This window comes from Bidens hawaiensis, unplaced genomic scaffold, assembly GCF_021521415.1.
Source record: "Bidens hawaiensis isolate Kalapana, Puna unplaced genomic scaffold, B.hawaiensis_p1.1 tig00015764_1, whole genome shotgun sequence".
Lineage (NCBI taxonomy): Eukaryota > Viridiplantae > Streptophyta > Magnoliopsida > Asterales > Asteraceae > Bidens > Bidens hawaiensis.
In genome coordinates this window covers 388,014-404,835 of record NW_027492406.1, presented here as the reverse complement: position 1 = coordinate 404,835, position 16,822 = coordinate 388,014, and the positions used below count along the sequence as shown (strand labels likewise).

The 16,822-nt window shown below is 38.8% G+C and overlaps 1 pseudogene across 1 annotated transcript; it reads left to right on the top strand.

Moving 5' to 3' along the window:
• The first annotated feature begins 6,049 nt into the window (after positions 1-6,049).
• LOC143549738 (GDSL esterase/lipase At1g28590-like) lies at positions 6,050-10,696 on the top strand (annotated as a pseudogene). The gene is made up of 5 exons (XR_013138187.1): positions 6,050-6,314; positions 9,491-9,718; positions 9,798-9,949; positions 10,024-10,295; positions 10,385-10,696. The product of XR_013138187.1 is annotated as a GDSL esterase/lipase At1g28590-like (transcript).
• The last annotated feature ends 6,126 nt before the right edge of the window (positions 10,697-16,822 follow it).

Sequence of the window (16,822 nt, the reverse complement as noted above, 5' to 3'; positions counted from 1 at the left end):
TAAAGGACCTTCTGGTTCTCACTACATCCGCTAATGGAGAGAACTGTCTCCATCTTGTCAATCCAGTTGTAGAGCCCAATGGCCCCTTCGGTTCCCTTGAATGGCCAAGGCTTACAGGCCATGAATGTCTTATAGGAGCATCCTTTGTCCAAGGCTCCTGATTCGGGTTCTGGGGTCTCATTCTGACGACCCTGACTTGATTCGGCCTTGCTGGCCTCATGTGTCGCAATCGCTTGCGCGATTATTTCCGCGAGTTCCTCGGGTGTCATGGTAATTCCTTTGGCTTTAGTTGGAGGCATTCTCGCTTTAAAAGAGAATGAAAATATATCAAACTTAGCGCATGTACTCAGAGCACATAATGTTATCATTATTTACTAGACAGTGTGACCCGTGTTCCTAAGTGTGTGTATAGTTTCTTTTGAAAATATTTTCTTTGAAAAAATATTTCATGCGATTCCCCAACGGTTATAGTCTAGGTTAAAACTTCTTTTCCTAGTTCGCTATAACCAGTGCTCTGATACCAATCTGTCACACCCGGCCCTGAGCGGCGGAAACAGCCGGGCGCGCGCGAGTGGGAATTGATACTTAAGCACGGGCCATTGCAAACATTCAAAGTAAGATTTTCATTGCGCATGAAAAGTTTAATACAAATACATTACATTGTTTAAAAATTACATAAAAACATCCAAGTATAAAAATTGTTGAAGATTTCCACGCCATATCCCCATGCGCGGCGGGAACAACCACGCGCATCGAAGGGATAGAGCTAAAATCTTCCAAAAAGCTAGTTTAGATGTTCAGCGTGAGGTGCTCTAAGTGTGACTCCATGCGCTACCTAGTTATCTCCTGAAAGACACGTAAAAACATTTGAATCAGTATAAACTGAGTGAGTTCACAAGTCTTAGTAACTTGATAAATCGTATTGCATCATAATCTTGATACAAATCATTCTGAAACATAATTCTGATAGCATCATTAAAACACATGCTTGGTAAGACATAGTTATATCAACATATTCTGATAAAATCGTTCCGCGGGTTACGCGCGAACATTTCTGGGAACTGTGCTCGTCTATGCAAAGTGGCGCTGCCACTACGAGCTAAAATAAGTAATACCGTCCCGCGGGTTACGCGCGAACGTTTCAGGAACATGTGCTCGTCCATGCAAAGTGGCGCTGCCACTACGAGCTAAAATAATAATACCGTCCCGCGGGTTACGCGCGGACGTTGTGCCGGAAAACAAGGCGCTCGTCCATGCAAAGAGGCGCGACCCCTACGAGCGGGTTCAATCCCATAGTACTGCCCCATGACCATACTAGGCACTCGTCCATGCAAAGAGGTGCGACCCCTACGAGTGGGTGGATCAAACCAGCAGTCCCTACCCTTAGAGTTCCAATGGTAAAGTGATCACTTACTCGAGTTCTAGCGCACATACATCGAAAACCTTAGATAACCGTTTGCATTACTCATCATGAAACATAACTTAAACACATAATCGCTTGCATAGCTTGTAAGTATACCATGATAAAACATTATTTAAGTACGTGTCCCTCGCCCCGAAAACAGTTTAAAAATAGTGAAAACAGTGAAAATAGGGGCTGTGAGACTCACCTGTGGTTCTTGTTAAGGGATTAATCGAGATTCGGGTTTTCTTGGTGTTGGCCTCGGAATTGAAGGTCTAGAATACGATTAAATAACAAGAAGTATATATATTAAGATCAAGAAATAGGAGAATATAAGGGTTGGAAAGTAGATCTCAAGGTTATAACCTCGGCTTACCTAGTAACTGGAACGGAATTGAAAATAACGGATGCTCGGGAGATGATTAGTGCAAGTTTGCAGTTCTTTGGAGTGTGTTTTGAGTGATAACTTAGGTTACATATTTAAAGGCAAACTCAAGGGAACACAATCCCTTGCTTTAGGGGATTGAAATCTTTTCATATCTAGGGGTAATGATGATAAAGTATGGAAATTATTATTGTTTATTGTTTACTTAAAAGTGGAGGAGTGGACAAAAGATCTTGATTTGATTTGGACAGGACATGCAGGTCTGGGGTTGGTGAGATAGGGTGGCTGACAGTTGACTTTTCATGTTACAGTGTGCTTTTTCAGGTACTTTTGTCAGTGTACAGTAAAAAAAAAAGTGGAAAATCTCTGAAACACGCTACTGTTTCCTTTTGGGCGGGAGTAATCTCCTTATGTCTGGAGAATAGACTAAGTGTTCTGTGCGCATCACTTTGTGCGCATAGCTTTCTGCGTGAAGGACATTTCTTTGCTGCGGGTAGGTGCGTAACCTTCTCGCAGTTAGGGACATTGAGTTTCATTTGTAGATTCTCCAGGTGGTCTTGGTATTTCAACATAGTGATCAGTCATGTTGAAGTCAATTCCATCTTGGAGCTTCAGACAAACTAGCTCTCAATGTTCCCGCCATGCGGGGAGGTTAGTTCCCTTTCGCACGCGCATAAACGATGTAGGATGCACCCGCCTTAGCATCATGCGGGATGGTCAACCCATAGACAACATAACGTTAAGTTACATGAAAACATAAAGCCAAAACATTCGCGCATGGCGCATATAACATATGCTCACGCTGGTTCTTAACATGGTGCGCTCGCGCAGGGCGCACATAACAAATGCACGCGCTGACTAACATGGCGCGCTTAATATTTACAATCACCTAATTATTAGGTTGATTACTTAGTTTATAGGATTGAGAAATTTACCGGGTGTCACATGGTGGGAAGCAGACGCATTGAAGCTCCCAAGCCTCCAAGCGTTGTCGTTTGTGGGAACACCTTGGTCTATATTTACCATATTCACTTCTTTGCATTTTCTTTCGGTCATCTTGTCCTTGACCCCTTTTACCAAATGGGCCAATTCTTCGAACTTAACAGCTTCCTCAATTCTTCTCTTGAGTTGAAAGCAATCGTTGGTGTGGTGACATTTTTCTTCATGGAAGTCACAGAACTGAGTGGAGTTTTCGTTTTTCTTGCTTTTGGGCAAGGGTCGAGGAGGTCGGAACCCGTGTTTCACTTCTTCGGTGGCAAGGATTTCCTGAGGGGTTTTGGTTAGAGCTGTGAAGTTCACAGTCTTTTCCTTGCTAGGAAGGTTCCGACCTTCAGGCCTTCGTTGATCTGAGCTCCTTGGGTGTCTATCATAGGGATTGAAATTTCCTATCTTTCGGTTGGGGCTGTTGCCTCGCCAACTAGGAGCTCTTTTTCTTTGTTCTTTAAAATCAACGGCCTCTTCTCCTCGGATATGAGCCTCAGCTCGTTCAAGAGCTTCTTCAAGGGTTTTAGGTAGGCACTTGTTAAAGTCCCTTGTGAGGTATTCAGAGGTGATGGCGTTCATGAAGCCTGCCACCCTCATTTCTTCGTCGGCCCCCACATATGTCAACCCTTCCTTCTTATATATTTCGATCAAGTCTCGAAGGCTTTCGTCATCTTTTTGTTTTATCTGAAAAATTACCGTGGCATCCTTGACATACCTCCTTTGTTGTGAAAAGTTGGCCAAGAATCCTTTGCTCAGATCATCAAAGCTTCAAACGCTTTGGGCAGGAAGGTCGTTGAACCATATCCTGGCTGATCCGACAAGCGTTTGCATGAACATTAAACAACATTCAGCGTGGGACCACTTTTCAATTCTGGCAGCGCCGGTAAAGATCTGTAGGTGGTCTTCGGGATCCTCGGTCTCATCTTGTGTTTTTATATGGGATGGCATCTTGATTTTAGTTTGAGAGTCATAATCGGCGATTTTTTGAGAGAAACAAGATAGGTTATCGGGCTTATAGGGCTTTGCAAGGTCTTCTTCTACCCTTGTAGCAAGATTATGACTTGTTGCTCCTTGGTGAGTACTCAGCGCTTAGTTGATGAGCTGGGTCCAAGGGAAGTGTGCCATCATTTGAGTCATCATCTGAGGCATGAGGTTAAAGCCTTGAAGGCTTTCAGTAGTTGTTGTTATTTGGTTTGTTCCCATGGGGGTGCTCATTGCTGCACTCCGAGCCAAGGGAAAGGCCGCCATGGCCTGCTCCCATGTGGTGGCTATAGGAAGAGGAACACTTGAAGCTAGTGACTGCCATATTTGTTCCAAAGTAGGTTCATGCCCGAGGGGTTGTGAAGTGAACAGAGGGAAGGCTGTTGGGCTTGGCCTCCCGTAGGCATAAAGAGTTGGGTTAAAAGGTTGGCAGGTTACACTTGGACCAGCTTCCAAATGAGAAGTAGTTGGTTGTGAGCTAGTAAGAGAGGGATGTGGAGGTCCGAGTAACAGTGAGGGTTCCGGATCGTCATAATCCTGCCTTATTCTTATCCCCTTTTCTCTTTCTTGGCTCACATGTTGGTTAAGAAGAGATTTTAATTGTAAGAAATGTCTTGCTACCCCTTCCGGTGTCAAGTCGACACGCTCCGGGATGTTTGAGGTTCCTATGTGAGGAGAAGGAACTCCGGATCGTGAAGGGGTTGGAGTTCGGAAAGGTGAAAACTAGAGGAACAAAGGTCCCGTCGAAGTTCCTACCAGAGTAGAGATTTTAATTGTAAGAAATGTCTTGCTACCCCTTCCGGTGTCAAGTCGACACGCTCCGGGATGTTTGAGGTTCCTATGTGAGGAGAAATGTGTTAAGAAGCTACACTACTTGGTGTCGGTGTTCTTGACACTTGATCAACTTCTTCGGGAGATTCACTTTCCGACATGGCGATTTTGATGAAAATAGAGCTACACTACTGGTCTTTAAGATAAAGTAGGCGGCGTAGCCCCACGGTGGGCGCCAACTTGTTGCTACAACAATTATAAAACCAATGATAGTGAATGGATTGGTTAAGCTAACAGGCTTCAAAGGTTCCGGTTAACCTATCGCAAGTCGTCGGGTCCCTCTACGTTTGCAAAACGTAGAGAGAGGTTCACTAGTTTAGTTGTTATTTGTTATAGTTCATCAAAGGTCGAACACCAAGATGTTTGGAACTGGTTTTGGATGCGAGTTCTTGATGAAGCTATGTAGTTTTTGGAGTAAGAAAGAAGCATGCAAAATGCAAGTTTCTCAAGGAAGAAGAGAATATCAGATAGTATATGTTAACTCTCAGATCTGGTGTGTTTTTGTTATGGCTGAGTTATGTTCCTTTTATAGGGGAAGGAATCCAAGTCTTTTGTCTGATGGATAAACTAATGAACCTCCAGTTTGGTAGAGGGTTGACCATTTATGGGTGGGAAGCTTTTGACCTTCGGTTAATGATTATAATAATATTACGTTTTCTGAGCGTGTCCCCTCTTTTACGGCAGAGGGATGATGTGAACAGTGATTTGACGTGGTACTATTGCTGCACGTGCTTACTGTTCACGTACTTGTTTTCCTAAATTGGGCAGGAAACGAACCTTTTAACATTCTAACCTTTTTAGCGTTAATATGTGAAATCCATTTTACCAGACTTTGGGCTACCCCGTCATCAGTTAGAAAACACAAAAATTCCTAATGAGTTCCATAAAATAAACGAATAATAATACCACCTGTAATATGGCAGTTGAATTTTACCGACTTAGAAAAACAACGTCTAGTTTTATTTGGTTCAGAAAAGCGCCGGCTAAATTTTAACATGAGACTAGTGGCTAAATTCACCCGTTGTCACACGGATTATTGTAATTGATTTGTTTTGTTTTGGAAACCTCATTCTACATTTCAAACATCCTTGTGCCACCTAAATTCCAGTCAAGAGCATTTTTGTTATAGTGTTCTTTTTATTGTTAGCAGCGTTTTTCTCATTGTTTGCTTTTTTCATGTTTAAGTATTTAAAGTGTACGTGTGTTTATTCTAAAAACACATTTCTATTTTTTTAAATGATTTCAGCAACCACCATTGCAAATGGGCAACATAAAATACAGACCATTTTTGGATTTAATACTTTGTGGTTTGTATTATATCTGTTATATTTATTTTTTTATTTAATATTCAAATTCTGCATATGTTATGTTAATAATGTCACATGTCTATTAATTTTAGTGATTTTAATGACATAAGTAGAGCCTCTTCAACCTAAAATCATCCATTTTTTTTATTTCTCTTTACAATGGCTACTGCTTCTTCCATCTCCTTAATTTTCATTGGTTTTTTCGTGCTTTCAATATCATTAAACAGCACTTCTTTGCATGCTAATGGATGTTATACATCCATCATCAGCTTCGGCGACTCCCTTTCGGACACTGGTAACCTTAAACACCTCGCCTCGATATCCAACCAACAATTTTTATTGTTTGCACCCCCTTACGGCCAAAACTTCATCAATCAATCTACCGGTCGTTGTTCTAATGGCCGCCTAATCATCGATTTCTTTGGTAACTTTTCTATCTCTACGTGTGATCGTAACCTGTTGATTGTATCGCTCAGGCTCGTTAAGTTTTTCTCAAAATACATACAGTAGTTTAAAATGTATATTTATAACTTGATAAATAAATAATGAGCCTAGTTGGAATTTTAGAAAAGGAGTTCGAAATGAGGCTAGCTCGGATTTGGTTCTGCTTGTTTGCCAATGAATATAATTATTATATAATACAAACAAGAAGTTTGGTGCCTCAAAGTCTCGATTGGGCAACTTTGCGGCACCGTTTTGGTCCTTTTTGGTTTGATTTGTTTCGGTCCATAACAAACGTAACGAAAACCGACCGAATGTAAATTTTGTTTTGTTTTGTTTTGTTTTGTTTTAGTTTTGATATTGTAATGAACATGATGAAAACCGACCGAATTCGAGTAGACTCAATGCGTTTTGTTTTAGAAACGTAATGAAAATCGACAGAAGTGTGATTTTCTATTTATTTATTTTTTTAGTTCCGGAACCGTCACGAATGTGACATAAACCGACCGAATTTGCGTAGACTCATCGTCTTAATGCCCAGGATCAGCAACGATTGGGTTTTACCAACACTCGAGTTTACCGGCTGACGCCACCCCATCGGCTCACATCAAATTTTATTATTTTTTTATTTTGACCTTAGTTCTGGCACAATAACACATGTAACCATAACCAGCTAAATTCGCGTCGACTTACCGCCTCAATACTTGTGACCGATAACGTTTGGGTTTTACTATTGCCCCGGCGCAACGAGCCGGGTAAAACACTAGTTAGGTACTAAGACACGCGCGTTGCAGCCAGGGCCGGCCCAACTATTTTGGTGGCCTAAAGAAAACTGGAAAGTTCGGGGTCTTATCGAGAGTTAGAGAGATGAAATTAGGGATGAGCTCGGTACCGTTACCGGTGTCAAAAATTCGATAAATACCAGTAGTGGTACCCCAATCGCGATTTTTTTAAAAAAACTTGGTAGCGTTATTGAAATGAGTTCGGTACTAGTAGCATTTTCTTAGCCTTGATGAAATTATAAAACTTATATTTTTATTTTTAAAAACTATCGATGGGTTTTCGTGTTTCGTATATGAAAATACAAAATAGAATTTGATTTATATATCATACAAATCCAAGGGATCTGTTATACCTACAAACTTCATGCATTTTAAATTTATCGAGCCGTGTACATAAAATAAAGTTTGGATCTGTATATAATAAATAAAGATTCAAGGTATATATATCCTAGGGGAAGAATTATAAAATAAATAGTTAGAAATAATCAAGTGAAAATAGGAATATTGATCATGAGGGCATCGAACTTGCGTCAATAACATGTAATATAAAAAGTAGGTCGGCCTTAACCACCAGGCCAACATCAAAGATTGGATTAGTTATCAGCTATTTCTAATTAATAATCGATTATTTTTATATATAAAATACGTAAACGTTAAAACGGAGGCCTTAATTTTTTGGAGGCCTAAAGCCCTAGCTTTACCTAGTTCTACTATAGGGCCGGCTCTGGTTGCAGTGTCGGCGTTCAAAAATAATATCAAACATGAAACCGCACACGTGCATAGTGGAGCATTAACTCACGCATTACGACACATTAAAACATGAGAAAAAAATTTTAGACCGAAAGATTAAAAAAACACTATCATATAAAAGAATAAGGGCGTTGTTATATTAAAATGGACTAAGAAAAACTTCAGTGACTTGTTCGTCTATATTTAAATGCGAATCGGTAATAAATAATCTCACATTTTATGTATTGGTCGTTAATAATTTTGCATTTAAAAATCATGACCAAAGGTTCAACCATTCAACTTTTTTTTTGTCTAAACGGACCTTCGTTAAATAACACTTAATGTCATTATGTTTTTTTTTTCGAGTTTCAAACCGATGTTTTAGGGCTTTTGATCGAAAGAAAGATACGAGTCGACTGATGTAAAACTTATCTCGATACGGTGATTCATAGTCTATTATTACATCGATCATAGTAAACTATGTACCAACATTATTGCCCAATCTGGCCTAACTGTGTTGTCTAAACCGGACACACGCTAGCTTCATAGTTTGGCTTGGGTGTTCCCCTAGGAAACCATACCATGCATATCTGTCTATCTATATATAATATGTAATTTTTTTTTAAAAATTTATAAGATTTAAAACCAACATATTTTTTTAAATATTCTCATAAAAGTCTCTCAACAACTTGGTACACATAAAAAACCAACGTAGTTTCTGTTTTAACTCACAAAAGTATTAACAATTTTTCCAAACAATATAAATTGAACTACGTTATGACACAACAACAACAACAACAACAACGTGAAACTAGTAGACGTTTTCATTGGTTATTTTTAGTTTATTCGGGTTATTCACATACTTTTAGCCGATTTGGGCTAAACAAATAACCAGTCCAAACCCAAGAGAAATTAAGTACTTCAAAATCGAACCACAAACCACATTCCAATTCGCTTTGATTTTCTATTTAAACGAATAAACCGAATTCATTTTGTTGGGTTTTTTCGGCTAAGTATAAAGTATAGTTTGTTCGGGTTATTTGGTTTATTGGGCTATATAGAACATTAAACCAAAAACTGAATCTGTAGTTCATTTGTTTAACCCAAAAAAGTTTAAATCGAATAACCTGGATAAATCGAAAAGAACCGATGAATACCTCTATTGGTTTATTTATATTTTTTGTCGCAACTTTATATAACCTTAAAAATACGAAGGAACTTTAATATTTGAAAAATTATTAAGAGACTTTTGTAAGACAAAACAGAAAATATGTTAGTTGTTTTTTTTTATTTATAAGATTAAACGAATCATTTGAAATAACAAACCTGTGAACGAAAATTCCTTGGTAAATAAAATAAAATCTCACATTGATCCTTCAAGATGCATGGGTGAAGCACGTGTACTCCACTTGTTCACAACTAAAAATTTATATAGAAAATAGAATGTGTTTAATTATGGATTTAGATTTACCATCACACCACTATTTACAAAACTCTCCAATGCTGACTGAACCGCCACATATCGTAAAACGTCTAAGTAAAGTTATGACTATGCATGGTCTTACAATTTACACACTTTAATCATCACAATTTTGTACAATCATCACTGAAACTCGGCACCTTTGTTCATCTACATTTATTTATGCAGCTGAGCATCTAGGGTTGCCATTGGTACCACCATTTCTGCAAGACAATCGGAATAACAACACGATGACATTCAAACAAGGAGTGAATTATGCAGTTACAGGTGCAACAGCATTGCATCCATCAGTTCTTGAACCGATAGGGTTTGTAAATCCATTAACAAATGCATCTTTAGGAGTTCAATTCTCATGGTTTAAACAATCACTACCTTCCATTTGTGGTGACGATTCAAGTAACAAATACAACTTCTTAATTCAAACCCCTAACTAGGAGGTTTTCATATATACTAATCGATCAAAATTCTATGATAGATTGTAGAGATTTCATTGAAAGATCTTTGATCCTCGTGGGAGAAATTGGGGGAGACGATTTCAACTTTCCGTTACTTAAGGGTGGTAAAAAAATCGAAGAGGTTATGTTACTTGTTCCTGTTGTTATTGATACCATCATCTCTACAGTCGTTGTAAGTTACAATTTTATATCATTGTATGACAAATATTATCTTATTTGTGTTGTAGATGTAACTTATAGTTATAGGATTTGATTGATATGGGAGCTAAATCACTAGTCGTTCCTGGAAACTTTCCAATTGGATGCATCGCGGCATATTTAACAGTCTTCGGTTCTGAGAATGAAGAGTACGATCCTGTAACTGGTTGCCTCGTTGGTATAAACCAATTTGCTGAATACCACAACAAACTTGCAAACAAAACTAAATCAAGTTCAATATCTCCATCCAAATGTTAACATCATCTATGCCGATTATTACAATGCCGCCATGGAAATCTTCCTTTTCCCATCTAAATTTGGTAATTAACAAGAGTTCGAATGCCAATAATAACTAGTTTCATGTTTCATATACCTACATAATCAATTCCACATTTGGTTAAATTTTTAGGGTTCACAAATGGAGCTCTGAAGGCGTGTTGTGGAGGCGGAGGGAGATATAATGTCAATTTAACAGCGGTGTGTGGAGATGTGTCTGCAACCGTGTGTGATGAACCAGACACATATGTTTGTTGGGATGGAATACATTTAACTGAAGCAGCATACAAAATAATCTACAAGAATTTATTTTCAATGCCTCAATTTAGTTCATTGTGTTCTATATCAACTTAAGGAGTTGGATTATCAGATTCTATGTAAGTGATTTGTATGGAATATTTGTTAGTAGTTGCAACGTTTATCATTGTCTTTTCCTTTTGTTTCAATTAAACATAATTCTTGTAACTCATGTTACTCTTGTTCTGTTAAAAATGTCATAAACTTCTTTTTTCGGTTACGACTATTACTACAAATGCACCCTCACAATTGCTATATTCGGGCGTATGGTCATCTCTAGTAACATATGCTGATGGTTTTAAATATTATTTGGTGGATGGCCTTACTAAAAGAATTAGGGTTTACCTTTTAAAAACATAAATCTGTTTCATGTAACACATTCATTCATTTTAAGGAACTTACTGAAAATTATTTCAAACAAAAATCCAACAACTTTATCCCGATGCAAGGGTGAATAACTCAAACTATCTTCTCGTCTCGCCTTGTGTGGCATTTCTCATCTCACTTATATATCCTCCTCACACACACGAGCACAATGGCTATACAGGACATAGACACCTTCACAAAGTCAAAATGTGTTTAACCCTCTTATCTCATGCCAACAATACCCCTAAAATTTTGGCCCCTCGCTTTTACTACCACTACCTATCTTATAAGTCTCCTACCCAAAAGCCACAACCACCCTAAAAATGATTCTCCATTCTCATCTCCTCCACAATATACCCAACGATGCTAAATTGTATGGCTATGGATCTATGCAGTCGATATCGCCGATATATCACTAATATATCAGTGATATATCGGTTATCAGTCCTGGTGATATATAAATCTAAATATCAGTTCAGAATATCGGTACCGATAATATCAATGATATTGACCGATATTGGACTAATATTTGACCGATATATCACCGATACTCCCGATATTAGTGTTTTAATTCTTAATTATCAACTTTTAGTGTTTGATGTTAGTGTTTTAAGTCTTAATCAATTATTACATTGCTACGATTGTTAATGTTTTGCAATTTGCGAAAGGTTAATTTGTTCATGATAGGAAACTATACTGAATTATTAGTGTTAAATTGCTATATATATATATATATATATATATATAAAATTTACATGATATTAAATTAACGATATCTCACCGATATCTCACTGCGATAACCGATATCTCAGATATCGGTTCTTGACCGATATCCGATATATTTTCGCATTAACTGCTTAGCGATGGATGTCCATCGCGTCATATTAAGACCAGATCATGATCCCATCCATGTTACATCGATTATTCGATTCATACCATTTTGCTCCCCTTTGTATCCCGAGACTCGAAATTAAGCTTGACTTTAGTTTAAAAATCATTTTGCAACAAATAGGACGAGTTCAGATGTTAATAAGAAAAAATAAGTTGGCTTGTTAATTTTCGTTATATACACAATATATTTTGTGAACGTACGCTGATCTTATAGCATTGAATCCGTTAGTTCTTGAACCAAGAGTGGGTGTAAACTGTAAATACCATGACAAATGCCTCTAGGAGTTTAGTTTGTTGGGTTTAATGTGGAGGCTCGATTGTTTTGGGTCCGGTTCAAGAGAACAATGGAGCAAGAAATTAGAAGATCAAATTGGTTGGCCCACTTTGTTTTAATTAAAGCGCGTATTAGTTGTCTTGGTGAATAAGTAGAAAACCCTAATCTTGTATCTATATATATTTAGCCTTGTACCTGTAATATATATATTTAGCCTTGTACATGTAATTCCTCATCACGAGTGAGGCGGAAAGCAATAATAAAAGTATCTTGGTTGCAGCCAATGGGCGTAGGTCAGCTGGCCGAACCACGTAAATCTCACGTGTTCATCTTCGTTTATATTTTTCTCTTGCAGATTATTTGTGTTTGTGTATGTGTTGCAATACCCGAATCCCTAACAAGTGGTATTAGAGCCGAGGTTACGGTTACACACGGGCGAAACACAACGCTAGAGAAGTTGTTTGGATTGAACTGGGGTTTTGTTCTTTTAGCGGCCAACCATCAACTTAGTTGTTCATTCGTAAGACTCCGGTTCCACTCCAACGTTTACATAACAAAAAGAAAAGAAAAATAGAGATAACCTACGGCCGCAAACCATTGCAATCATTGATCAAAATTGTAAAACATGGATATTGCAATTTGTTTAGGAAGTCAGACCACAGCCACCAAAAAGAAGCAATTAAATAAGAAAAAAAAGGTGTCTTTTTTTTCGTTGATCTTGGCGGGTTCGCTAATAAGGACACCGCCCACCCTAAAGCCCAAAATGCTTTGGCGAGTGCCCTTTATAGTAAAACCGTCCAAAGTTTGGGAGAAAAGTTTGGCATGTCCTCTCGTCAGAGAGCGGTGTTAGAATGTCTTCAGGCTGCTCATGTTCAAGACTTTTTGACTGTTACCCCAATCGAAGGGTTAGGCCAGCACATGTCAGCAGTGGAGTACCGAGCCATTCTTAATATCGGTTAATGATCCCCCTGTTCCCAGTTGATAAGCCCTGCCTAGTTTATCGTAAGGCGTGTTTAGACAATTTTGGTGAACATGCGGTTCATTGCAAAGAGCTCCCGGGATTTAAATATAGACATAATTTGCTCAGAGATGTCCTTTTTGACGTGTTAAAACGAGCGGGAATCTCGGCAAGAAAAGAGGCTTCTGTGAATTTCTTGTCGGATCCGCGTGAAGTAAGGTCTACTCTCCGACCAGCGGACATTCTTGTGTTTGGATGGGCCGGGGGGGAGCATGCTTGTGTGGACCTTACTGGGGTGTCCCCTCTTGTCGGGCTTAGGGACACCGGGTTTGTTGCTAGGCAGGTCGTGTTAAAGGCAGAAGCAGGAAAAATTGCTAAGCACGAGAAGGCGTGTGTGGAGAATCAACACGCCTTCATTCCTTTTGCTTTTGATACATTTGGGTCTCTTGATCCCGATGTTGCTACGTTTCTAAAAAGAGTTCAGCGGGTCGTGCACAGTAACTCAACGACGCCAAAGAACGATAATTTTATTTTCAGTAGGATCGGTTTTGCCATTCAAAAGGGGGTAGCGGCCCAGCTTGTTGCCCGCTTACCTGCCTCTTTATTGTAATTGGATCCTTTTATTTGAAATGACAAGTACACATTTTATAAAATCAAAAAAGGTATTAATTTATTTTTTGCACTGGTATGAACGACAGGATCGAATATTGCTTTATTTTTTTAGTCACCTCTTGTCATAAAGAAACCAAGGAACAGCCCGTGTTTCTAGTTCATTCCAGTTTCTGATTAATAATTTGGTTTGGGGTTGGTTTGTGAGTTTGAAGTGGTTTTTGATTATCGAGTTTGCGACATATTTGTCAGGCAGTTTAGCCGGGTGGTTTTGTTGTGGTTGTCGGGGGTTATTTTGTGTGTCCGAGATTATTTTTCTGATTTTGCTACCGAGATCCAAAGTCAGGAATTCTCAGTTTGAGATAATGGCTGAGAACGGGAAACTTCAGATTGAGAAGTTTGATGGTAAAGACTTTGGTTGGCGGGAAATTCAAATGAAGGATTTGCTAGTTCATAAGGAATTTGGACATGGTATTGGGTGAAAGACCGGAGAAGATAAAACCATATGAGTGGGAGACATTGGGTAAGAAAGCCAAGGCAGTTATTAGATTGTCGTTATAGAAGGATGATGCGTTAAACATGTTGAAGGAAACCACGACGCGTGGGATAATGAATGCTTTGTCTAATACGTATGAAAAGCCTTCGGCAGCTAATAAGGTTTTCCTAATTCGTGAATTGGTGAACGCGAAGATGAAAAAGGAAGTTCAGTTACAGTGCACATCAACAAATTAAACTCGATTTTGTCAAGACTTGGTTCAATTAGTATCAAATTCAAGGATGAGGTTCTAGCTCTACTATTGTTATCGTCCTTGCTTGATTGCTGGTCAGGGACTTTTACAGCGATTACTAGTTCTACCAGTGAGTTCACTTTTGATGGGATTCGGGATCTTATTTTAGGCGAAGACGGCAGAGGAAGGAAAAATAACAGAGGTAGTGGGAGCGGGAACAGGAAAAGGAGCCAGTCTAGGACTCGGAAGGATGTGGTATGTTGGAACTGCAATGAAGCGGGACACTTTAGGAATCAGTGTCCGAATGATAAGAATGAAAATAAAGAAGTCAACACTTCAGAAGAATGCTCAGAGGATGAGTTTTTAGTTGTTAGTGTTGAGGATAATGTTGATTCCTGGGTCAGGGATTCTGGTGCTTCATTTCATGCTACCAACAGTAGTGAAGCATTGCAGAATTTGAAGGAATGTGATTTTGGTAAGGTTAGACTAGCGAAAAATGTTGTTCTTGATGTTACGGGCATGGGTGACATGAATTTAGTTACTTCAGCCGGGGGAGCACTGGCAGTCGGTTAGTCAAAGCTTTAACCAGAGTTAGCAGACAGAGGGTTAAGAGAACCAATATTTTAGCGGTTAAAGTCTCTCCAGAAGATTACCTGCTTAATATAGAGAGTTTTGTTGGTTCTCAAGGTATTCCAGGATTCGGCAGTTCGTGTAAGTGGGAGCCGGTAGGGACAGAGAACGAATCGGTGGAGGTTGTATCCATGACTGATGTGTAGGGCTGGCAATTGGGTACCTGTTAAAGACATGATAAGACCTGTTAAGCAAAAAAGTGCGGTATGTGAATTTTTTATTTTCTTAAATAATTGAAATTACTAGACTAGACTCCCTCATTATCCCTATTGGTACACAAAAATTAAAACTGTCTTATAGTCATGACATATAAAGTAGTTAAACGAGCCGTATTCAAGTTTGATATTTGTGTTACACGCGTCGCCTCTTAACTGTTAAACCTGTTAAGACACGAATTGCCAGCCCTACTAATGTGTTGGAGCTCGGGGGATCTTCAATGGGCGTTCATGTTAACTGATGAGAAGGCAGATGCAACCAGGAAGACGAGGAAGATTACAAGAGGTACAAGTGATCATCGGTAGGCAGTTTGAAGATTATCAAGCTTCCAAGTGGGAGATTGTTGGGTTTAATGTGGAGGCTCGATTGTTTTGGGTCCGCTTCAAGAGAACTATGGAGCAGGAAATTAGAAGATCAAATTGGTTGGCCCACTTTGTTTTTATTAAAGTTCATATTAGTTGTCTTAGTGAACAAGTAGAAAACCCTAATCTTGTATCTATATATATTTAGCCTTGTACTTGTAATCCTCATCACGAGTGAGGTAGAAAGCAATAATAAAAGTATCTTGGTTGCAGCCCGTAAACGTAGGTTAGCCGACCGAACCACGTAAATCTCACGTGTTCATCTTCGTTTATATTTTTCTCTTGCAGATAAATTGTGGTTGTGTGTGTGTTGCAATACCCGAACCCTTAACACAGTTAACATGGTTAATAAAATCATTGCCTTCTTTTTGCGGAAACTATTCTTGTAAGCAATTAACATTATATTTTTTATTTAGACTAGATTGCAACTGTCCTATTAGATATGGGCAAATAAATCGGTTAACCGAGTAGACCTGAAAACACCGAACCAGTTATGTAGAAACTGGTTTGGAACCGACAAAAACTGTAGGTTCGGAACCGCTTTGTAGTTTTCTCTACCAAAACCGATTCCAACCCGGTCAACCGAACCGAAACCGGTCAAAACCTAAACCGAAATCGGTCAAAACCCGAACCTAAACCTATAGTAACATGGTAAGAAACCGGTTTCAACCCGAACCGAAACCGATTATAAACCGGTTTTGACTTTTTTTTACCAAATCAAACCAGTTTCAACCCAAACCGGTTTTGAGTTTTAAACCGGTTTGTGCACCTCTATGTCTGATGATCTTAACTCTTAGGATATATTATCAGTTATTTCAAGTGTTATAAAACAATTACAGGTTTTGATTCAAATGGGGCTAAATTCCATGAAACTTTTCAATTGGATGCTAGCGTATTTGACAATCTACGGTTTGGAGAACGAAGAGTATGATCCCAAAACCGGTTTCATTCGGTTAAACAAGTTCGTTGAATACCAAAACAAATTGCTGCAAACAGAACTAAATCAAGTTCAATATCTTCATCCTGATGTCAATATCATCTATGCTGACTACTACAATACCGCCATGGATATCTACATTTCCCCTTTCAAATTTGGTAAATGAACTTGAGTTAATAACCGCTTTCACATTATTATCAATTAGGGGTGACAATTTCAAACAAGACATGATTGTCATTCACATCATTGATTCATGTTTGTTACATGTTTTAGGATTCACAAATGGAGCTTTGAAGGCATGTT